At 41.1% G+C, this 24260-nt stretch overlaps 1 protein-coding gene across 4 annotated transcripts in view; it reads right to left on the bottom strand.

Annotated features, from left to right (window-relative positions):
- Nucleotides 1-475: 475 nt before the first annotated feature.
- The window catches only part of LOC128653411 (membrane cofactor protein), a 226810-nt gene continuing 203025 nt past the window's right edge, over nucleotides 476-24260 (bottom strand). For all 4 annotated transcript variants that reach the window (XM_053706676.1, XM_053706678.1, XM_053706679.1 and 1 more), the window contains one exon: nucleotides 476-7696. The gene's annotated coding sequence lies outside the window, so the exon portion shown is untranslated. The remainder of the gene's footprint in view (nucleotides 7697-24260) is intronic.

The raw sequence follows: 24260 nt of genomic DNA, 5'->3' as shown, positions 1-24260 counted from the left end.
TTAGCAAATTGCTATTGTTAATTGTAGATAGTTTAGCTTATATTCATCCCTCTTATGGGCGTTTCAAAAAGTGCTCATAAATAGAGCCATATGTGTATGTGGTAATTAGCCCTGAGGAAGTCCTGAGTGACACAGGATGAAACATGTGTTGGCTTGAGCACGTGAAGTCATGCACGCACGAGTGCACAAACTATTGTAGAGAGGTTGATATCGCTTGAGGACTTTACACAAGTCTTCAGTTGCTACATGAGGAATTCCAGGCGGTTTACAAGTCCCTGAAATAAACCCCAGCACCTAGGTATGTGATTGGAGATATTCCTTACCGTTGTGTGCAGCTGATATGAGGAAGACCGTTTCCTTTGAAATCGCTACATATTTTGCTTCATTGTTGCAAACAGCACACGCTGCCTTTTGATGGCAAGCCTACAGCTCCAGCGTGTACTTAGCATTCATTAAAGCACACCAGCATGCCGGATTTTACTCCAAGGTCTTTTTTATTAAAGGATTTAAGGAAAGAATACATAATGTATCAGCAGATACAAACTTGTAATACATCCCAAGTTAATTAACAATAATAGCAACAAATATATGTTTACACGTGGTTGGAGGCAAAACAAGAAAAGATAACAAAAAGGTAAAGAAAATTTCTATAAATAAGACAATAGTCTCTGTGCTTGTCCAGCATATTTATATAGTTATACTCGAAGGGACAGATGGAAGGGAGGCCTATACAAGGTGAGTAAGAAAAGCTAGGTCTCCATTGGCGTAATAGAAGAGGGTGTCAAGGGCCCATCAACCTGTGAAAGTGAAGAATTCTTTTTAATGTACTGCTCCCAAGCATCATGTGCAATAATAAAATGGTCTCTATTATTTAGTCTAAATGCGCTGTATTCCTCCAACTCTAAAAGGTCAGAAACCATACTCCTCCACCAGCATGCCGGATTTTATGTCTACTTCAGTCTTAAACAGCGCTTGAGCTTATACTAATAATGGAAGCTTGGCAATATGAATAACCTTGAATACTAAAGTGCTGGCCATCCTTTTATAAAGAGAAAAAAAAAAAAAGGAAACTTTTGCCTGGAAACAACATTTGTTACTTTGAGCTCATATTGGGACACAAATTGCAGTTATTGGTTCATGGATAGAGCCATGTGTGAACCCACCACTGTTTGATCATTCAAAAAGTATTAATATTGGTACTCTTTGTTCATTTTTCCTTATGTTCACATCATTGCATATTGTCTTTACACTTACAGCCTACAATGTGTATATACTGTACATGCCTGACACCATTCTTTTTCTGTATGCTGCATGTGGTTTGTAAGTGTCCACTGTGGTTATAATCCACTCTAAAGGGATAAATAAAAAAAAACTGCATAGATCCTACATCATTTTTCCATGACAGCATTTCCCTTCCATAGAGTTGGGGCTGCCCTCTGGAAAGGTGTTGCAGGTTTTTTTTTAATCAGCTTTGTTTTCACTGTATATAATTTACTGACACCTAAATCGTATTTGATTCAGCAATGTTAGTTGATGTATAGTTTCTCTTGTGAGAGAGTGTCTCTATATCTGATTTTTTGCATATTGACAAATGGCTTTGCAAAAATCCATAAAAGTTATACAAATAAAAAGTAAAAAAAGAGTGCTTGATTCCCTGTCTTTTTTAATGATAAGTGGATTACACTATCATAGTCTTTCTTACATATTTTTGAAATATAGGCTGCACCATTTCCTCTAAAGAGGACATTATATTACATAGCTTAAATACAGTGACATTTATTGTAACTCTCCTCGCATACTTGCTATATTTATTAATCTATACTAGAATCGCTTTTGTAACGCGTCCATCAGTGTCGCCAGTTGCGCACACATCCTCAAAGGAATGTTGGCTGCACAAAGCTAAAGAATTCACATGCATCCTGGTTGATTCAGAAAATGGCAGGGTGGTGAAAGAATCCACTGCAGGTGGATTCTTTCAACACCCTGCCATTTTTGAAATCCACCGGGATGCAGTGAAGGTAAACGGAGCATTACACAAAAAAAAACTAACCACCCGCAATAAGTGTTAAAAAAACACCTAACTGCCCGCAATTAGTATTAAAAAAAAAACCTAACCGCCCGTACAAAGTATTAAGAAAAAAATAAAAAAAACTGCATAATAAAATTATTAACTTCTAAATACGCCAACCCCAACATTGCAAACTACCTAATACATCTATTAACCCCTAATCCGCCATTCCCCCTTAACTGAAATAAAAAAATTAATTTATTAACCCCTAAACCGCCATTAACCACCACAGCAATAAACTTAATTAACATATTACCCCTAATCTGCCAACCCACAACAATTCATTAAACCTAATTTACGTATTAACTCCTAAACCGCCAACCCCCCCCCAACGCAAATAACTAATTTAATGACTAAGCCCCCCAATTTTTGTAGGGCATTGCCCTAAGTTAAACAGCTATTTTCCTTAAAAAAAAAACAAAATAGCACTAAAAAACCTAAACTACCCATTGGCCTCTATTTAACAAAGTCTGCCAGACCTGATCTGACAGTGTGGATCAGGTCCGCCAGACCTCACTGAATGCGGAGAGCAATACGCTCTCCGTATTCAGCATTGCTCCAGCAGCTCACAAGAGCCGCCCCCTGCAGACTCACGGCCAATGGGCCGCCAGCAGGGAGGTGTCAATCAACCCGATCGTACTCAATCGGGTTGATTTCGGCCATGTCTGTCCGCCTGCTCAGAGCAGGTGGACAGGTTATGGAGCAGCGGTCTTTGTGACCGCTGCTTCATAACTGCTGTTTCAGAAACACGTGCCCTGAAGCTCACTACGGAGCTTGTTAAATGGGCACCATTGTCCCTAAAGGGGCATTTGTATGGGCATTGCCCTTAAAAGGGCATTCAGCTTGTTTTCATATGCCCCAAAAAACCTAATTTAACCCCCCCAAAAAAAAGCCTAACACTAAAGCCACAAATAGGTACTCACGGATCCTGAAGTCCAGCGGAGAAGGTCTTCTTCCAGGTGGGTCCATCATCTTCTATCTTCATCCACAGCGAAGGCGGCACAGAGTGGAGGTTCGGTGTTAACAGATGCGGCGACCTTTGTGCGTGGAGACTCCTCTTTATGCGATCATCTGCTGCACACTGAAGATTGAATGCAAGGTACCCCATATTTATTGGGGTACCTTGCATTCCTATTGGCTGAATTTTTTTTAAAATCAGCGAATAGGATTTCAGTAGCTCTAATCCTATTGGCTGATTTAAAAATTTCAGCCAATAGGAATACAAGGTACCCCAAATTAATTGCGGTACATTGCATTCAATCTTCAGTTTACGACGGACATTGGATGAAGAGGAGCCTCTATGCCGCCAAAGTCCACCGCTGAGGATCTACGCATCGGGAACACAGCTCCGCACCACGCCGCCTTCACTCCGGATGAAGATTGAAGATGATGGATCCGTCTCGAAGAAGACCTCCACCGGACTTCAGGAACAGTGAGTACCTATTTGGGGCTTAGGTTTAGGGCTTTTTTATTTTAATTTTTGGGGTGTGTTTTTTGGACTAGAAAAAGAGCTGATTGCCCTTTTAAGGGCAGTAAAAGAGCTGAATGCCCATACAAATGCCCCTTTAGGGGCAATGGGTATTTTAGTATTTTTAATGTTTTTTTTTATTTTGGGTGGTTTGGTGGGTTTGGGGGTGTTTACTGTTAGGGGGGAGTTAGTATTTTTTAGAGGTAAAAGAGCTGTTTAACTTAGGGCAATGACCTACAATAGGCCCTTTTAAGGGCTATTGGTAGTTTAGTATTAGATTAGGGGGTATTTTTATTTAGGGGGTATTTTTTATTTTTATAGGGGTATTAGTTTAGGTTTAAATTTTTTATTTTGAATAGCTTTATTTTTTTCTGTCATTTTACTTTTTTTATTTTTTGTAAATTTAGCTTGAGGCTTTGTATTTTTTCAACATAGACTGCCCTCTGTGCATGCTTATCGCCTAAAAATATATAATTAGAATTGTCCATACAAGTCTACAGAGTGTCATATAAATAAACATGATCCTTACCAACAGGTAATTGAATATGGAGTATCTTGTAGAGCCATAGGAGGAGGCAAAAGACAAGTCCCTGTGACTACTATGGAAGGTCAGTGACAAAATTTCCCATGAGGTGAAAAAGAAAGCCACTAACCATACCCCAATATACATCCCTCTGACAAACACTGTAACCAAAAAAAGAGTTAGAATTTCTTTATTTATTTACAAACAATGTTGTCTAGTGATTTCTTTTAGTAATACACCATTTTTTTTTATCCCCCATTCTGTGGTTTTCATTAGTCGTAACAAACACTGTACCCTGAGGGGAAAACTGCCTCAACAGACTGAAAGCCCCTCTCACTGAAGAATCATATGCATATCTTCACTCTTCACTTTGCTCCAGCGGAGGCAAAGTCAAGACTGAGGTACCTGTGAGGTGGGAGGGGTTTTATACAGCCCTTGGGGTTTGGGAATCTTTGCCTCCTCCTAGTAGTAGGGAAGAGTAATTCCCAGGAGTAATGGATTGATAAACTATTAGCATTTCTATTTTTGAAAGCATACAACTTTTTTAAACCGGCCTAAAACTTTTGCATACTAGTGTATATACATACACATATATACATAATGTGCCCAACTCCGGGTTGAAAGTGCAGTTCACTTCAGGGCTGTTGTAGGTGACTAGGGGAAGTTACAAACTGTTATGATACCCTTGTGTGTTCTAATAGCCAGGTGATCACTGTGGTAATAGTGAACATCTGGCGTGAATAAATGTCCATTTTTTTTAATAAATAATATTTATTCAAATAAATGCTCATGGGAACCGATATAAGCAGATTAAAGTTACTTACCTATACAGAAAAGCCATTATTAATACGAGGATAAGTCTTTCTTTTTACTATAGCATTTACTGTGAGAAAAAAAACACCATCACGCTACACTTTTAAAATTGTAATAAATAGGGTTATAAACAAAATAAAAAATGTATTTTACGCACACTTTTTGTTCAAGGTTTCTTACATTAGGATATATACATAAAAGGATGGTACAGTTTGATTCTGCTGGGTCTCCTGAAAAAATAATGGCCTACAGTGTGGCTTAAATGTGAAAAGCATCTAAAAAAAACTGCAAAACAACTCAGCACAGGTTTGTGGAAATGGCTCAACAGTTAAAAGTTTAAGCAAAGAAACAAAAATATCAGATTGTTTTATTTGGCAATGTAATACTTAAAGGAACATTATACACTAGATTTTTCTTTGCATAAATGTTTTGTAGACTATCCATTTATATAGCCTATCTGGGTGTGTCTTTGTAAAAAATTATAGTTTTGCTTATTTTTAAATAACATTGTGCTGATTTTCAGACTCCTAACCAAGCCCAAATGTTTTAGATGTATATGGATGTATACAGAATTGAAACTGCTTCTGTTTGTATAATAGGTCTTTTCATATGCAGGGGAGGTAGGGAGGTTCTGCTATCAGCCCCTTTCATGGGTGTCCCAGACTAATCTCATCAACAGTACTAAATTGAGAGCTTCTAAGAAGGTTTTTAAAAGGTTTTATACTGTATTTGTATATTATTTTTTTAGAAGCGTCTATTGCATGCTGTTAAATGAAAATTGGTGTATATTGCCCCTTTTAATGAATTTTTTAATGAACTAAAAATTATTTGAAAGGTGCTTAAAAAACCATCATGGACATTTAAAACAAATCTCAGTGTTTCACATAAACTACACAAATTTAAACATGATCTCGAAAAGGGCAAAGCAAATGAGATATAAATATTGATGGTGAATATTTTTATAAGCTTTAAGATTTTAATGTTTTGTTTTTTTACATACATATAATTTGCACAGAAAAGATTGTTTATTTTAGTATATTTCCTTTCCATTTCCCTGTATATTTTATTCTATGTGGTGCACTTAAGTTGCGTTCTGTACACTGATTTATCAAAACTTTCTATAAATAAATTACAATTAATAAAAAACATTAAATAAGCAGCACACTTTGCGTTACCCTTTGCATACCAGGAAAACCTGTAGCTTGATGCGGTGGTAAAATAACATTATTGTGTCCAGTAGTAATAAAGGCCAGTGTGATTTAGCACAGACTTTGCATTTGTCAGTACTTCCTGAGTGCACTAACGTATCCACAGACAGATGTGGTCATATAACTGAACCACTTGACTCACTATAAAACACATTAACAGGCGGGGAGGAACTGAAAGAGGTTGGAGTTACAAAAGGTTGTGTCCTGTGAAGCTTTTTAAAGGATACAAGAGGAGGAGAAGCACAATGATCGTAAAGCAGAACACACTCATCTCAATCACATACTTGGCGACATGCGCAAAAACCAGCGTTGCCATTTTTTTCAAATTGCACAATCACAAACCCGGCGCAGCACACAAGTTACGCACGAAGATTTTACACGATGTGCGCAGTTTTTACTCCCATAGACTAACATAGAACTGGCGTCGGCATCACAAAGCCAGCGCATGAACTTAAAATATTTTACTCCAGTTTCAGCTCACCACACATAGGCAGGTGCAGCAACCCTTGTGCACAGTAAAAAGCAGTGCAAGTCCCTGGAAGGCTGAACAAACACCTAACGCATGCGCAGTCACATACATTTCAGACACACATATCAAACATTTAACCCTTGCATGGCCACTTAATAAATCAAACCAGTATCCGACCTCTGCAAGTGTGTCAAACCAGATCACAAACAGCACAACCTCACATCTGCAGCCTTAAAACCCCTGACAGACAATGCACACTCTACATTACCCTTTGAATTTTTAAGTTTGAAGTCAACACAAACACTCCTACTCTTTAATCTCCAATCACACGTCCAATATACTGGCGTAAAGTACTAGCGACGCCAAAAATGTGGAGTTGCGCACGTTTCTGAACATCGCCAGTTTGGCTTACATATGCCAGTATATCATATGGTGGCGTGTTATGCAATTCACCCGATGTGCGATATGAACTTACGGGCGACGTGGGTTTCAGCGAGTTGTGCTGAAACTTACGTGAACTCTGTGATCACTCCCATTGTGTTTGTAGTAGACTGTGCAAACTCTTATTCTGCTGTATATAAGGGAATTCATGGAACACTGTTTAGTAATTCCATCCCTTCTAGCAAGTTTTTATATCAGCTTTACTTTTGTATCTATTCTCAAGGCTGGCAGTAGCATCTCTGTGTGGACACATTAGAAATACAGCGCACATTTAGATGTCTTTCAAAATTATCTGACAGAAAACATATGCTACAAAGTCATCTCTGGAGTAGTTTAAAGTGGCAAAAGCTGTTTTTCCGTTTCTCCCTGCAATAAATGAAACAGCGTGGACATCAAGTATAGGGATAACAGTGTTTCCAAGTCAATTAAGACAGTCAAATAGTTTTGTAAATAGGTGTTAAGTAGTAAAGCTTAGTAGCAGTTGCTCTTCAGATGGCAGATCAGAATACAGGCTGAATGTCACAAGAGACATCCTGGTTGGTTAGATAAGGAAAGCTAATCAAGTCAGCTCGCTCAACAAGCCTAGATTAAAAACTGTAATCATATTAACAGTAGTGCAAAAGGAATAAGATCTTCTTGAAGACCACAGCAAAGGTTTTATAGGTAGAAGTAGACAAAATCATGTGTTATCTTCCATCTTCTGTATCTATAACACACAAAAAATAAATAATAATTAGTGCTGGCAGTACCAATTGTTTTCCTGAAAGAGAATGCATGAGAACATGAGTTACTAGGTCCAACTATTGATTTATTGAATCAGCTAGGAAGGCAAGAAAGAGTTATAGAAGAGAAAAAACATGTGTTGGATATAAAGGAGAGAATTTCCCATTTTTATTTTTAACCTATGAGTTAATAATCCAAGTTCTATATTTACCAAGACAAAGGCTTTAGAGAGCCCACATGATTAATTTCCAATCAGTTGTTTAGTAAAAAATATACATTTTAGTCAATTAACTTTTGGTTAAAATGAGCATAAAAGTAAAAACTAAACTGTACTTTATCACTAAAGCAATTATAGGGACTTTAAACACTTATGCATATACAAGATTTCTCAGCAGTTCCGCAATAAATTAACACTGTTTGCTGCAATTAGTTCTCGATAGCTAAATTCCACCCACCATTTGCATTATGTAGACAAGCCAATCCAGACTTACTGCAGTCAACACAGCTAGCCACTGTTATTTTGTTATGAAAACATTCATAGTTTACATGCTGTAGACTTTCATATCGGCAGATGTTAAGTCATTTGCACTTTTAGAAGTGGAAAACCCACAATTTTCATACTTTAAAGCAAAATAAATAAATGTTTTCTTCAGAATTGTTGTGCTATGCATAAACAGTTTTAATGTCTGTGTAAGCAATTCATTTTCCATCACTAAAGGGACATAAAAGGTTAACAGTATATTGGGTGAATTGCAAAGTGTCTTGCTACATTATTCTATGGTGATGGTCCATAAGGCTTATACATTTCCCAGACATTTTTGAATACGTTTATGGTATTTATCCTTGCCACCTTTACTGGAAGTCTACTCCATGAGTTAACCTGCTTTTTAGTAAATTAATTCTCAGCCGGCTACCATCCAACTTGAGATCAAAATAATCAAAGATCCCTTGAATGGAAATTAAAGATCAACAGTATGTTGGGTAAGTATCTTGCAACATTATTCTATAGTAAAGCCCCATCAAGTCTGCCCATTTTTCTTTCTAAAGTGTAGATTTATTTCTTAGATTAGTCTTTTACATATGCCAGGCATTCTTGGAGTCCTTTACAGTCCTTTTCCGTACCACCTTTACTGGAAGTTTGTTTCATGAGTAAACCTGCCTTTTAGGTAAATTACTTATCCACCTGCTACCATCCAGCTTGAGATTGTGACCTCTTGTTCTGGTGTTGCTATTTCTCAGATTTATTACATCCTTTATTGCATGCAATAAAGACCTCACATTTGCTGCTAATACCTTTTCCTATTCTACTAGCCTTACCTACTGGACAGCTGATTTATTTACCATATTTTTTTAATCTTGTGGTTTTTGAATTTGACAAAGTTAAAAAAAAATGTCTTTTTTCTTTAACCTTTTGATCTTTTGTTAAAAAAAATAAAATGCACAAAAATACTCTACTCTCATGGATATCAAACAATTGTAAACACAACACAGGTTTATCCAAAAAAGGACAAGTTGAAAGAATAATAAAACACTCAGAATAGTGTATGTAGTGCAATGATGATGTCAATTCATATTTATGTTTGATTCGTCAGTTGGGTTAGTATAACTTTTACACAATACAAAAAATAATGCAAAATCAGAGTAGAAAAAGAAAAAACAAAATGTATGCTTACCTGATAAATTTCTTTCTCTTGTGGTGTATCCAGTCCACAGGTTCATCCATTACTTGTGGGATATTCTCCTTCCCAACAGGAAGTTGCAAGAGGACACCCACAGCAGAGCTGTCTATATAGCTCCTCCCCTAACTGCCACCCCCAGTCATTCGACCGAAGACAAGCAAGAAAAAAGGAGAAACTATAGGGTGCAGTGGTGACTGTAGTTTAAAAATAAAAAACACCTGCCTTAAAGTGACAGGGCGGGCCGTGGACTGGATACACCACAAGAGAAAGAAATTTATCAGGTAAGCATAAATTTTGTTTTCTCTTGTAAGGTGTATCCAGTCCACGGGTTCATCCATTACTTGTGGGATACCAATACCAAAGATTTAGGACACGGATGAAGGGAGGGACAAGGCAGGTACTTAAACGGAAGGCACCACTGCCTGTAAGACCTTTCTCCCAAAAATAGCCTCCGAAGAAGCAAAAGTATCAAATTTGTAAAATTTGGAAAAAGTATGAAGCGAAGACCAAGTCGCCGCCTTACAAATCTGTTCAACAGAGGCCTCATTTTTAAAAGCCCATGTGGAAGCTACCGCTCTACTAGAATGAGCTGTAATTCTTTCAGGAGTCTGCTGGCCAGCAGTCTCATAAGCCAAACGGATTATGCTTCTTAGCCAAAAAGAAAGAGAAGTTGCCGAAGCCTTTTGGCCTCTCCTCTTTCCAGAGTAGACAACAAACAATGCAGATGTTTGACGAAAATCCTTAGTAGCTTGCAAATAAAACTTTAAAGCACGAACCACGTCAAGACTGTGTAACAGACATTCCTTCTTTGAAGAAGGATTAGGACACAGTGACGGAACAACAATCTCCTGATTGATATTCCTATTAGATACTACCTTAGGAAGAAACCCAGGTTTGGTACGAAAAGATAGTATCCTAGGAATCCTGACCTTACTCCACGAGTAACCCTTGGATTCACACCAATGAAGATATTTACACCATATCTTATGATAGATTTTCCTGGTGACAGGCTTCCGAGCCTGAATCAACGTATCAATGACCGATTCGGAGAAACCACGCTTTGATAAAATCAAGCGTTCAATCTCCAAGCAGTCAGACGCAGATAAACTAGATTTGGATGTTTGAAAGGACCTTGCAGCAGAAGGTCCTGCCTCAGCGGCAGAGTCCATGGTGGGAAGGATGACATGTCCACCAGATCTGCATACCAAGTCCTGCGTGGCCATGCAGGTGCTATCAAAATCACTGAAGCTCTCTCCTGCTTGATCTTGGCAGTTAGACGAGGGAGGAGAGGAAATGGTGGAAACACATAAGCCAGGCTGAAGGACCAGGGCGCTGCTAGAGCATCTATCAGCGTCGCCTGGGGATCCCTTGACCTGGACCCGTAACGAGGAAGCTTGGCGTTCTGACGAGACGCCATCAGATCCAGTTCTGGTTTGCCCCATAAATGAATCAGCTGGGCAAAAACCTCCGAATGGAGCTCCCACTCCCCCGGATGAAAAGTCTGCCGACTTAGAAAGTCCGCCTCCCAGTTCTCTACTCCTGGGATATGGATAGCTGAGAGATGGCAAGAGTGAATCTCTGCCCATAGAATTATCTTGGAAACCTCCATCATGGCCAGGGGGCTCCTTGTTCCCCCCTGATGGTTGATATAGGCTACAGTCGTGATATTGTCCGACTAAAATCTGATGAACTTGGCCACAGCTAGTTGAGGCCAAGCCTGAAGAGCATTGAATATTGCTCTTAGTTCCAGAATGTTTATCGGAAGGAGGGCTTCCTTCTGAGTCCACGAACCCTGAGCCTTCAGGGAGTTCCAGACTGCGCCCCAGCCCAGAAGGCTGGCATCTGTCGTCACTATAGTCCACTCTGGCCTGCGGAAACTCATTCCCCTGGACAGATGGACCCGAGATAACCACCAGAGAATTCCTGGTCTCTTGATCTAGATCTAACAGAGGAGAAAAATCTGTGTATTCCCCATTCCACTGGTTGAGCATGCAAAGTTGCAGTGGTCTGAGATGTAGACGGGCAAACGGAACTATGTCCATTGCCACTACCATTAGGCTGATCATTTCCATACACTGAGCCACTGATGGCCGAGGAGTGGAATGGAGAACACGGCAAGAGGTTAGAAGCTTTAATATTCTGACTTCTGTCAGAAAAATTTTCATTTCTACTGAATCTATTAGAGTTCCTAGGAAGGAAACTCTTGTGAGAGGAGAGAGAGAACTCTTTTCTATGTTCACTTTCCACCCATGAGACCTCAGAAAGGCCAGAACAATGTCCATATGGGACTTGGCGATTTGAAGAGTCGACGCCTGAATCAGAATGTCGTCTAGGTAAGGGGCTACCGCTATGCCCCGCGGCCTTAGAACCGCCAGAAGGGACCCTAGAACCTTCGTAAAGATTCTTGGTGCCGTGGCTAACCCGAAGGGAAGAGCCACAAACTGGTAATGCCTGTCTAGGAAGGCAAACCTGAGGAACTGATGATGATCTCTGTGAATCGGAATGTGGAGATAGGCATCCTTTAAATCCACTGTAGTCATAAATTGACCCTCCTGAATCATAGGGAGGATGGTTCGGATTGTTTCCATCTTGAAGGATGGGACCCTGAGAAATTTGTTTAGGATCTTGAGATCCAAGATAGGTCTGAAAGTTCCCTCTTTTTTGGGAACTATAAACAGATTTGAATAGAAACCCAGCCCCTGTTCCTCTCTTGGAACTGGGTGGATCACTCCCATAACCAGTAGGTTTTGAACGCAACGTAAAAATGCCTCTCTTTTTATCTGGTTTACAGATAGTTGTGAGAGATGAAATCTCCCCTTTGGAGATGACCCTTTGAATTCCATAAGATATCCCTGGGAAACAATCTCTAATGCCCAGGGATCCTGGACGTATCTTGCCCAAGCCTGGGCGAAGAGAGAAAGTCTGCCCCCCACTAGATCCGGTCCCGGATCGGGGGCTACTCCTTCATGCTGTCTTAGAGGCAGCCGCAGGCTTCTTGGCCTGCTTCCCCTTGTTCCAAGCCTGGTTAGGTCTCCAGCCTGGTTTGGACTGGGCAAAATTTCCCTCATGTTTTGCATTAGAGGAAGTTGAAGCTGCGCCACTCTTGAAGTTTCGAAAAGAACGAAAATGATTCTGTTTGGTCCTTAACTTATTGGACCTATCCTGAGGAAAGGCGTGGCCTTTTCCTCCAGTAATATCAGCAATGATCTCCTTCAGACCAGGCCCGAATAGGGTCTGTCCCTTGAAGGGGATGTTAAGAAGTTTAGACTTTGAAGTAACGTCTGCTGACCAGGACTTAAGCCATAGCGCCCTACGCTACAAAATAGCAAAGCCTGAATTCTTAGCCGTTAGTTTGGTTAACTGAAAAACGGCGTCAGAAATAAAGGAATTAGCTAACTTAAGAGCTTTAATCCTGTCTAAATTATCGTCTAACGGGGTTTCTACCTGCAGAGCCTCCTCGAGAGACTCGAACCAAAAAGCCACTGCAGCAGTAACTGTGGCTATGCATGCAAGAGGCTGGAGGATAAAACCTTGGATGTATAAAATTTTTCTTAAGGAGGCCCTCCAATTTTTTATCCATAGGATCTAGGAAAGCACAACTGTCCTCGACGGGGATAGTTGTACGCTTAGCTAGGGTAGAGACTGCTCCCTCCACCTTAGGGATATTCTGCCACTATGGGAAACATCCTTTTGAAAGCAGGAGGGGGAGAGAACGGCACACCTGGTCTATCCCATTCCTTAGTAATAATTTCCGAAAACCTCTTAGGGACTGGAAAAACATCAGTGTAAACAGGCACTGCAAAGTATTTGTCCATTTTACACAATTTCTCTGGAACCACAATGGGGTCACAGTCATCCAGAGTCGCTAAAACCTCCCTAAGCAATAAGCGGAGGTGTTCAAGCTTAAATTTAAACGCTGTCATTTCAGAATCAGTCTGAAGTAACGCCCTCCCTGAGTCTGAAGGGTCACCCACAGATAGAAGCTCACCTGCCTCGGCTTCTGAGCATTGTGAGGGTATATCGGACATAGGCAATAAAGCGTCAGAAAGCTCTGTATTAGTTCTAGCCCCAGAGCTGTCTCGCTTTCCTTGTAAGCCTGGCAGTTTGGAAAATACCTCTGTGAGGGTATTATTCATAACTGCCGCTATGTCCCGCAAGGTAAACGAATTAGACGCGCTAGATGTACTTGGCGTCACTTGAGCGGGAGTTATAAGTTCTGACACATGGAGAGAGTTAGATGGCATAATCTCCCTTTTTTTAGTCAGACAATCCCCTGGAGATAAATCTTTAAGTGCCATAATATGGTCTTTATAGTTTATAGAAATTTCAGTACATTTGGTACACATTCTAAGAGGGGGTTCCACCATGGCTTCTAAACATATTGAACAAGGAGTTTCCTCTATGTCAGACATGTTTAACAGACTAGTAATGAGACAAGCAAGCTTGGAAAACACTTTAATAAAAGGTAAAACAGCAATTAAACAAAAACGTTACTGTGCCTTTAAGAGAAAAAAACTAGCACTTAAACTGCAAAACAGTGAAAAAATAAAGCAAATTCTTTGAAATTTTTACAGTGTGTGTAAGGGACTAAAGCAGCATTGCACCCACTTGCAAATGGATGATTAACCCCTTAGGCCCCAAACCGGATTGAAAAACGTTAAAAAACGTTAAAAGACAGTTGAGCACCCTGCCACAGCTCTGCTGAGGCTCCTACCTGCCCACAAATACGATTCTGTGCAGAAATAAACCCCTTGTAATGGTCCTCAGGTGTCAGAGGACTCCTCTAGGGAAGCTGGATGTCTCAGTCTGAATAAAAACTGCGCATTTAGAGCGCTAAAATAGGCCCCTCCCACCATGTACTGGATGCCAGAGGGGCCTTAAGAAAGTACTTCTAGGAGTGCCTGATTAGCCATGTGGAAACTAGGCCTCAAATAAAGAGTTATCTCCCTCAGAGAAAAAAACGTCCTATTTTTAAAATCATGTAAACGTTTTGTCCCTAAGTAATATAAGTATTACCCTGTTCTGTAAGCATGATCCCAGTTGCTGTTAAATCACTGCATCAGGCTTACCTCAGTACACAAGGCTCTGTCATTATTTTCTAGAACTCATATCTTCTCTCTAGAAATAAAATTACTTAACATACCTCAAGGCAGGTAATCTGCAGGCCGTTCCCCAACTGAAGTTGTCCCATATTCTTCAGTTATGTGTGAGAACAGCAGTGGACCTTAGTTACAAACCGCTAAGATCATCAAATCTCCAGGCAGAACTCTTCTTCTAATTTCTGCCTGAGAGTAAAACAGTACAACGCCGGGACCGTTTAAAAATAACAAACTCTTGATTGAAGGTAAAAACTACACTAAGTCACCACATATCTCTTGATACTTCCTTTCTTGTCGAGAGTTGCAAGAGAATGACTGGGGGTGGCAGTTAGGGGAGGAGCTATATAGACAGCTCTGCTGTGGGTGTCCTCTTGCAACTTCCTGTTGGGAAGGAGAATATCCCACAAGTAATGGATGAACCCGTGGACTGGATACACCTTACAAGAGAAATGTACGCTTATTTGCTAAATTCATTTCTTTCACGGTTGAGAGAGTTTACAAGACATTATACCTGGGATTCAACTCCTGGTCACTAGGAAGAGGCAAAGATTTGCGAATCTCTAAGAGCACTTAATCCCTCTCACCTCGCAGGTATTTCAGTCTGACGTATAGCCAAGAAAGGAGTAGTACAATGGTAAGAAAGGAAAAAGCATGGAAAATCAGGAAAATGCAACCTAGAACTGCCGTCAGAAAAAAATAAATAACAAATGATTTTGGGTGGGTCTTGTGGATGCTCACCAATATGAAAAAAATTAATTAGGTAAGAATAAATCTTTCATAAGGTTGCCAGATTCCAACTATTACAAAAGCTGTGGAGTAGAATAGTAATTTTAAATGCAGATACCAGACACTACTGCATGAAGGAATTTCCTACAAAACACAAAGAATTTAGAGATGTAAGAAAAAACATGTAGCTGCCTTGCAAATGTGTTCAATATAAGCCAAAATGCAAGAAAAGGAAACTGATCTAGTAGAATGGACAATAATGTATTTTTGAACTATTCCACCTCTGAGTAAACCTTGGTAATCAAGAGTGTTAGCCAATAAGCTAAAGAAACTGCTGTGGCCTTCTGGCCTTTACGTGAACCATGGGAAAAATTAAAGAATTGTCTTAAAAATATAAGGAAGCTCACAAGAAGAGCAAACAATTCAGAAACTCTTCTAGCAGGAGATGTTGAAAAAAAGCAACAAAGAGTTCCAAGAGTTCCAAGACGGAAGCTAAATGTCCAAAGCATGCATAGGTTTGAAAAGGAGAAACATTTAAAGCTTGTAAAAAAAAAAATTGTTACAAGGAGGAGAAGTTGGTTTAATCTTTGGATATATTTTGAGTCTGCTTGAACAAAGCCTTGCTGTAAAGACACTTAACAATTTTCCTGTGGTATGAAACAGAAAAAGCCGAAATATAAACTACAAAAACGCTAGCAGATAATCCTTAATCTAAACCTCTCCTTGCAAAAAAAAACCAAAAAAAAAAAACCGACTTCTTGGAATTCTAAAATAATTTATAGCAGGAAAGAAACAATGGCCCCAAGTTATCAAAGTCTGGCGGACCTGATCCGACAGTGCGGATCAGGTCCGCCAGACTTCGCTGAATACGGCGAGCAATAAGCTCTCCGTATTCAGCATTGCACCAGCAGGTCACAAGAGCTGCTGGTGCAACGCCGCCCCCTGCAGACTCACGGCCAATGGGCCGCCAGCAGGGGGGTGTCAATCAACCCGATCGTACTCGATCGGGTTGATTTCCGGCGATGTCTGTCCGCCTGCTCAGAGAAGGCGGACAGGTTATGGAGCAGCTGTCTTTGTGACCGCTGCTTCATAATTGCTGTTTCTGGCGAGCTGCAGGCTCGCCAGAAACACGGGGCATCAAGCTCCATTCGGAGCTTGATACATATGCCCCACTGTCTCAAATCCATTGAGAAATTTTTACTTGTAACAGGCTTTCTGGCCTGAAATAAGGAGCTCACCACAGCATTAAAAGTAACCTCTTTGTTTTGAAAAGTATGTAATCAATTTCTAAGCCTTCAGGAGACTCGAGATAATGATGATAAAAGAGGATCTTGAGACAATAGGTCATGCCAAAGTGAAAAACCACTGAGGAAGCTTGACTTTTCAATCAGATTCTCAAACCAAGTTCTGTGGGGCCTGGCTGGAGCAATCATAATTACTGAAGCTGTGAATCCTGGAAACAGAAGTCATTAAGTCCATCGCTAGAGACCCCATTGTTCCACAATCTAATTGTGGAGAGATGATTCCTGCGAAAGAAGTTACCTACTGAGGAAATCAGCTACCCAGTGATCCTTCCTGGGATACAAAATATAGAAAACTATAGAGATTTGCTGAGTCCAAATAAACGAAAATCCTTGAGACCTCATTGCTAAGGGACTGCAAGTTCTGCCTTGATGAATGATAAAAGCTACAGCTCCAAGTTGGGTGCATAAAGGACACCCCCAGAAAAAACAAAATTTATGCTTACTTGATAAATTTTTTTCTTTTGCGATGTACCGAGTCCACGGATTTATCCTAACTTGTGGGATATTGTCCTTCCTGACAGGAAGTAGCAAAGAGAGCACCACAGCAGAGCTGTCTATATAGCTCCCCCCTTAACTCCACCCCCCAGTCATTCGACCGAAGGCCAAGGAAGAAAAGGAGAAACTATAAGGTGCAGAGGTGACTGAAGTTTACATAAAAAAATACTATCTGTCTTTAATAGACAGGGCGGGCCGTGGACTCAGTACATCGCAAAAGAAAGAAATTTATCAGGTAAGCATAAATTTTGTTTTCTTTTGCATGATGTACCGAGTCCACGGATTCATCCTAACTTGTGAGATACCAATACCAAAGCTTTAGGACACGGATGAAGGGAGGGACAAGACAGGAACCTAAATGGAAGGCACCACTGCTTGCAAAACCTTTCTCCCAAAAATAGCCTCCGAAGAAGCAAAAGTATCAAATTAATAAAATTTTGAAAAGGTATGAAGCGACAACCAAGTCGCAGCCTTACAAATCTGTTCAACAGAAGTATCATTTTTAAAAGCCCATGTGGAAGCTACCGCTCTAGTAGAATGAGCTGTAATCCTTTCAGGAGGCTGCTGTCCAGCAGTCTCATATGCCAAACGGATGATGCTTTTCAGCCAAAAGGAAAGAGAAGTCGCCGTAGCCTTTTGACCCCTATGCTTTCCAGAATAGACAACAAAGAAGGTGTTTGATGAAAATCTTTGGTTGCCTGCAAATAAAATTTCAAAGCACGAACCACGTCCAAGTTGAGCAACAGACGTTCCTTCTTACAAGAAGGATTAGGACACAGAGAAGGAACAACAATTTCTTGATTGATATTCCTGTTAGTAACAACCTTAGGTAGGAACCCAGGCATGGTACGCAAAATCACCTTATCAGAATGGAACACAAGATAAGGAGAGTCACATTGTAATGCAAATAGCTCAGAAACTCTTCGAGCTGAAGAGATAGCAACTAGGAACAAAACTTTCCAAGATAAAAGCTTAATATCTATGGAATGCATGGGTTCAAACGGAACCCCCTGAAGAACTCTAAAAACTAAATTTAGACTCCATGGCGGAGCAATAGGTTTAAACACAGGCTTAATTCTAACTAAAGCCTGAAATAAGGAGCTCACCACAGCATTAAAAGTAACCTCTTTGTTTTGAAAAGTATGTAATCAATTTCTAAGCCTTCAGGAGACTCGAGATAATGATGATAAAAGGGGATCTTGAGACAATAGGTCATGCCAAAGTGAAAAACCACTGAGGAAGCTTGACTTTTGAATCAGATTCTCAAACCAAGTTCTGTGGGGCCTGGCTGGAGCAATCATAATTACTGAAGCTGTGAATCCTGGAAACAGAAGTCATTAAGTCCATCGCTAGAGACCCCATTGTTCCACAATCTAATTGTGGAGAGATGATTCCTGCGAAAGAAGTTACCTACTGAGGAAATCAGCAACCCAGTGATCCTTCCTGGGATACAAAATATAGAAAACTATAGAGATTTGCTGAGTCCAAATAAACGAAAGCACAGCCCAAGTTGGGTGCATAAAGGACACCCCAAGAAAAAACAAAATTTATGCTTACTTGATAAATTTTTTTCTTTTGCGATGTACCGAGTCCACGGATTTATCCTAACTTGTGGGATATTGTCCTTCCTGACAGGAAGTAGCAAAGAGAGCACCACAGCAGAGCTGTCTATATAGCTCCCCCCTTAACTCCACCCCCCCAGTCATTCGACCGAAGGCCAAGGAAGAAAAGGAGAAACTATAAGGTGCCGAGGTGACTGAAGTTTACATAAAAAAATACTATCTGTCTTGAATAGACAGGGCGGGCCGTGGACTCGGTACATCGCAAAAGAAAGAAATTTATCAGGTAAGCATAATTTTTGTTTTCTTTTGCATGATGTACCGAGTCCACGGATTCATCCTAACTTGTGGGATACCAATACCAAAGCTTTAGGACACGGATGAAGGGAGGGACAAGACAGGAACCTAAACGGAAGGCACCACTGCTTGCAAAACCTTTCTCCCAAAAATAACTTCCGAAGAAGCAAAAGTATCAAATTTATAAAATTTTGAAAAGGCATGAAGCGACGACCAAGTCGCAGCCTTACAAATCTGTTCAACAGAAGCATCATTTTTAAAAGCCCACGTGGAAGCTACCGCTCTAGTAGAATGAGCTGTAATCCTTTCAGGAGGCTACTGTCCAGCAGTCTCATAAGCGAAACGGATGATGCTTTTCAGCCAAAAGGAAAGAGAAGTCGCCCGTAGCCTTTTGACCCCTACGCTTTCCAGAATAGACAACAAACAAAGAAGATGTTTGACGAAAATCTTTAGTTGCCTGCCAATAAAATTTCAAAGCACGAATCACGTCCAAGTTGTGCAACAGACGTTCCTTCTTACAAGAAGGATTAGGACACAGAGAAGGAACAACAATTTCTTGATTGATATTCCTGTTAGTAACAACCTTAGGTAGGAACCCAGGCTTGGTACGCAAGACCACCTTATCAGCATGGAACACAAGATAAGGAGAGTCACATTGTAATGCAGATAGTTCAGAAACTCTTCGAGCTGAAGAGATAGCAACTAGGAACAAAACTTTCCAAGATAAAAGAACTAAATTTAGACTCCATGGCGGAGCAATAGGTTTAAACACAGGCTTAATTCTAACTAAAGCCTGACAAAAAGCCTGAACGTCTGGAACATCTGCCAGATGCTTGTGCAACAAAATAGACAGAGCAGATATCTGTCCCTTTAGGGAACTAGCTGATAATCCTTTCTCCAATCCCTCTTGGAGAAAAGACAAAATCCTAGGAATCCTGATTTTACTCCAGGAGAAGCCTTTGGATTCGCACCGAAAAAGATATTTACGCCATATCTTATGATAAATTTTCCTGGTAACAGGCTTTTGAGCCTGAATCAAGGTATTTATGACTGACTCAGAGAAACCCCGCTTTGATAGAATCAAGTGTTAAACCTCCAAGCAGTCAGTTGCAGAGAAATTAGATTTGGATGCTTGAATGGACCTTGAATCAGAAGGTCCTGTCTCAATGGCAGAGACCATGGTGGAAGGGATGACATGTCCACCAGGTCTGCATACCAAGTCCTGCGTGGCCACGCAGGCGCTATCAAAATCACCAATGCTCTCTCCTGTTTGATTCTGGCAATCAGACATGGAAGGAGAGGGAAAGGTGGAAACACATAAGCCAGGTTGAACGACCAGGGTACTGCTAGAGCATCTATCAGTAGAGCCTGAGGATCCCTTGACCTGGAGCCGTAACAAGGAAGTTTGGCGTTCTGACGAGACACCATCAGATCCAACTCTGGTGTGCCTCATAGCCGAACCAGCTGAGCAAACACCTCAGAAAGGAGTTCCCACTCCCCCGGATGAAAAGTCTGACGACTTAGAAAATCTGCCTCCCAGTTCTCTACACCTGGGATATAGATCGCTGACAGATGGCAAGAGTGAGCCTCTGCCCATTGGATTATTCTTGAGACCTCTATCATCGCTAAGGAACTCTTTGTTCCGCCCTGATGATTGATATAAGCTACAGTCGTGATGTTGTCCGACTGAAACCTGATGAATCTGGCCGAAGCCAGCTGAGGCCGTGCCTGGAGAGCATTCCAGAATATTTATCGGTAGGAGAGCCTCCTCCCGAGTCCACAAACCCTGAGCTTTCAGGGAATTCCAGACTGCACCCCAGCCCAGAAGACTGTCGTCTGTCGTCACTATAACCCATTCTGGCCTGCGGAAACACATTCCCTGGGACAGATGATCCTGTGACAACCACCAAAGAAGAGAGTCTCTGGTCTCTTGATCCAGATTTATCTGAGGAGATAAATCCACATAATCCCCATTCCACTGATTGAGCATGCATAGTTGCAGTGGTCTGAGATGCAAGCGAGCAAACTGAACTATGTCCATTGCCGGTACCATTAGTCCGATTACCTCCATACACTGAGCCACTGACGGCCGAGGAATGGAATGAAGAGCTCGGCAGGTGGACAAAATCTTTGATTTCCTGACCTCCGTCAGAAATATTTTCATGTCCACCGAGTCTATCAGCGTCCCTAGAAATGAAACTCTTGTGAGGGGGGAAAGAGAACTCTTTTTTACGTTCACTTTCCACCCGTGAGACCTTAGAAAGGCCAACACCAAGTCTGTGTGAGACTTGGCTAGTTGGAAGGACGACGCTTGAATTAGAATGTCGTCTAGATAAGGCGCCACTGCTATGCCCCGTGGCCTTAGAACCGCCAGAAGGGACCCTAGCACCTTCGTGAAGATTCGCGGCGCCGTGGCCAACCCGAAAGGAAGAGCCACAAACTGATAATGCTTGTCCAGAAAGGCGAACCTGAGGAACTGGTGATGATCTTTGTGGATAGGAATGTGCAGATACGCATCCTTTAAGTCCACGGTGGTCATATATTGACCCTCCTGGATCAATGGTAAGATAGTCCGAATGGTCTCCATCTTGAAAGATGGAACTCTTAGGAATTGGTCTGAAGGTTCCCTCCTTTTTGGGAACTATAAACAGATTGGAGTAGAACCCCTGCCCCTGTTCTGCTTTTGGAACTGGGCAGATCACTCCCATGGTAAAAAGGTCTTCTACACAGCGTAAGAACGTCTCTCTTTTTGTCGGGTTTACAGACAATTGAGAAAGATGGAACCTCCCCCTTGGAGGGGAATCCTTGAAATCTAGAAGGTATCCCTGGGTTACAATTTCTACTGCCCAGGAATCCTGAACGTCTCTTGCCCAGGCCTGAGCAAAGAGAGAGAGTCTGCCCCCTACTAGATCCGGTCCCGGATCGGGGGCTACCCCTTCATGCTTAGTGGCAGCAGCAGGCTTTTTGACCTGTTTACCCTTGTTCCAAGCCTGATTAGGTCTCCAGGTTGGCTTGGATTGAGCAAAGTTCCCCTCTTGCTTTGCAGCAGGGGAAGAGGTAGAGGGACCACTCTTGAAGTTTCGAAAGGAACGCAAATTATTTTGTTTGGTCCTTGGCTTATTTGACTTATCCTGAGGGAGGGTATGACCCTTCCCTCCAGTAATGTCTGAAATTATCTCTTTCAATGCAGGCCCGAATAGGGTCTTACCTTTGAAAGGGATGGACAAAAGCTTAGATTTAGATGACACATCAGCTGACCAGGACTTAAGCCATAACGCTCTACAATGGCAAAACCTGAATTCTTAGCCGCTAATTTAGCAAGATGAAAAGCGGCGTCTGTAATAAAAGAATTAGCCAACTTAACAGCCTTAATTCTGTCCAAAATATCTTCTAGTGGGGTCTCCATCTGAAGAGCCTCTTCTAGAGCCTCAAACCAAAAGGCAGCTGCAGTGGTTACAGGAACAATGCATGCTATAGGTTGAAGAAGAAAACCTTGAACAAAAATTTTCTTTAGGAGACCCTCTAATTTTTTATCCATAGGATCAATGAAAGCACAACTGTCTTCAATAGGTATAGTTGTACGCTTAGCCAGGGTAGAAATAGCTCCCTCCACCTTAGGGACTGTCTGCCATGAGTCCTTTATGGTGTCAGAAATGGGAGACATTTTCTTAAAAACAGGAGGGGGAGAGAACGGAATACCTGGTTTATCCCACTCCTTAGTAACAATGTCCGAAATCCTCTTAGGGACCGGAAACACATCAGTGTAAACAGGGACCTCTAAATATTTGTCCATTTTACACAATTTCTCTGGAACTACAATAGGGTCACAATCATCCAGAGTAGCTAAAACCTCCCTGAGCAATAAGCGGAGGTGCTCTAGCTTAAATTTAAATGCCGTCATATCTGAATCTTTCCTGAATCAGAAATCTCTCCCTCAGACAGCAAATCCCTCATCCCTACCTCAGAACATTGTGAGAGAATATCGGATACGGCAACTAAAGCGTCAGAAGCCTCATCATTTGTTCTTAACCCAGAGCTACTGCGCTTCCCTTGCAACCCAGGCAGCTTAGATAAAACCTATGTGAGGGTATTATTCATAACTGAAGCCATATCTTGCAAGGTGAAAGAATTAGACGCACTAGAAGTACTCGGCGTCGCTTGTGCGGGCGTTACTGGTTGTGACACTTGGGGAGAACTAGATGGCAAAACCTGATTTCCTTCTGTCTGAGAATCATCTAATGCCAAACTTTTATAAGTCAAAATATGCTGTTTGCAATTTATAGACATATCAGTACAAGTGGGACACATTTTAAGAGGGGGTTCCCCAATGGCTTCTAAACAAATTGAACAATGAGTTTCCTCAGTGTCAGACATGTTTAACAGACTAGTAATAAAGCAAGCAAGCTTGGAAAACACTTTATTTAATGAAAAAAACACAATTTGCAAAAACGGTACTGTGCCTTTAAGAGAAAAAAAGGCATACACAAACTGCAAAACAGGTTAAAATTGCTTCAATTATTCTGAAATTTTAACAGTGTACCCACTAAGCTTTAGAAGCACTGCACCACAAGTTAATAAGCAATAAACCCCCAAATGAAAAAAACGGATTGAAATATGTCTAAAACCGGTTAAAAACCCCTAAAGCATCTTGCCACAGCTCTGCTGTGGCCCTACCTGCCCTTAGGAAGCAATAATATGTGGTTTAAAGCTTCAATTCCCTCAGAAGACTATCAGGACCTCAGGAAAAGTTGCTTGCTGCTTGTAAATGTAGGCCCTGCCCACCTCACTCGATGTTGCTGGGGCCTACACAAAACTAACAAAGCCTGCCTGAAAGCCATGTGGGTTATAAACAACCCCAAAGAACCCTCAAGCAAATGTCCCATAAAACAGAAAACGTTACTCCCAGACACAAAAACGTTTGTCCCAAATTCACATAACAAACTGAGTGCCCACAAAAAATTAACCCTTTATGCAAGCTAGTAAAAACCTCTGATAACACTAGGATTACTGCTTCCCCTTCCCCTAATGGGGACACTGTCAGCCTTTCTGAGTTAACACAGTATCTGCAGAAAATATGACTGAACATACCTCATTGCTGTATAGCAAGAAACCGGTCCTCACACTGAAGTTTTCCTGTACTCCTCAGCTTCTGTGGGAACAGCAGTGGACCTTAGTTACAAATGCTAAGATCATCATCCTCCAGGCACAAATCTTCATCTATGTCCTGCCTGAGAGTAAATAGTACAACACCAGTACCATTTAAAAATAACAAACACTTGATTGAAGATAAAATAAAACTAACAGTTTAACACCTCTTCTCTTTGCTGGCTCTAAGCAGGAAGAGTAAAGGAGAATGACTGGGGGGTGGAGTTAAGGGGGGAGCTATAT

Source organism: Bombina bombina, chromosome 3, assembly GCF_027579735.1.
Source record: "Bombina bombina isolate aBomBom1 chromosome 3, aBomBom1.pri, whole genome shotgun sequence".
Lineage (NCBI taxonomy): Eukaryota > Metazoa > Chordata > Amphibia > Anura > Bombinatoridae > Bombina > Bombina bombina.
This window is presented reverse-complemented; position numbering and strand designations above follow the sequence as displayed.